Source organism: Calliphora vicina, chromosome 3 (genome assembly GCF_958450345.1).
Source record: "Calliphora vicina chromosome 3, idCalVici1.1, whole genome shotgun sequence".
Classification (NCBI taxonomy): domain Eukaryota; kingdom Metazoa; phylum Arthropoda; class Insecta; order Diptera; family Calliphoridae; genus Calliphora; species Calliphora vicina.
In genome coordinates, this window is record NC_088782.1 from 119770828 (window position 1) to 119772240 (window position 1413).

The following is a 1413-nucleotide window of genomic DNA, read 5'->3' on the forward strand; positions in this document are numbered from 1 at the left end:
GAAAGAACCTTAATTGAGCTGAAATATGAGCAACAAAAATAACTACGATTGCTGTAAGATTTGAGCTACAGAAAGAACCACGATTGCTGTAAGATTTGAGCTACAGAAATAACCACGATTGCTGTAAGATTTGAGCTACAGAAAGAATCACGATTGCTATAAGATTTGAGCTACAGAATGAACCAGATTGCTGTAAGATTTGAGCTACAGAAAGAACCGCGATTGCTGTAAGATTTGAGCTACAGAAAGAACCTTAATTGAGCTGAAATTTAAGCTACAGAAAGAACCTTAATTGAGCTGAAATTTAAGCTACAAAAATAACCACGATTTCTGTAAGATTTGAGCTACAGAACGAACCACGATTGCTGTAAGATTTGAGCTACAGAAAGAACCACGATTGCTGTAAAATTTGAGCTACAGAATGAACCGCGATTGCTGTAAGATTTCAGCTATAGAAAGAACCTTAATTGAGCTGAAATATGAGCAACAAAAATAACTACGATTGCTGTAAGATTTGAGCTACAGAAAGAACCACGATTGCTGTAAGATTTGAGCTACAGAAATAACCACGATTGCTGTAAGATTTGAGCTACAGAAAGAATCACGATTGCTGTAAGATTTGAGCTATAGAAAGAACCTTAATTGAGCTGAAATTTGAGCTACAAAAATAACCACGATTGCTGTAAGATTTGAGCTACAGAAAGAACCACGATTGCTCTAAGATTTGAGTTACAGAATGAACCACGATTGCTGTAAGATTTGAGCTACAGAAAGAATCACGATTGCTGTAAGATTTGAGCTACAGAAAGAACCTTAATTGAGCTGAAATTTGAGCTACAAAAATAACCACGATTGCTGTAAGATTTGAGCTACAGAAAGAACCACGATTGCTGTAAGATTTGAGCTACAGAAAGAACCTTAATTAAGCTGAAATTTGAGCTACAAAAATAACCACGATTGCACTAAGATTTGAGTTACAGAAAGAACCACGATTGCTGTAAGATTTGAGCTACAGAAAGAACCTTAATTGAGCTGAAATTTGAGCTACAAAAATAACCACGATTGCTATAAGATTTGAGCTACAGAAAGAACCACGATTGCACTAAGATTTGAACTCCTTAAAGAACCACGATTGCAATGAGATTTGAACTCCTTAAAGAACTACGATTGCTGTAAGATTTGAGCTACAGAAAGAACCTCGATTGCTGTAAGATTTTAACTACAGAAAGAACCACGATTGCTGTAAGATTTGAGCTACAGAAAGAACCTTAATTAAGCTGAAATTTGAGCTACAAAAAGAACCACGATTGCACTAAGATTTGAGTTACAGAAAGAACCACGATTGCTGTAAGATTTGAGCTACAGAAAGAACCTTAATTGAGCTGAAATTTGAGCTACAAAAATAACCACGAT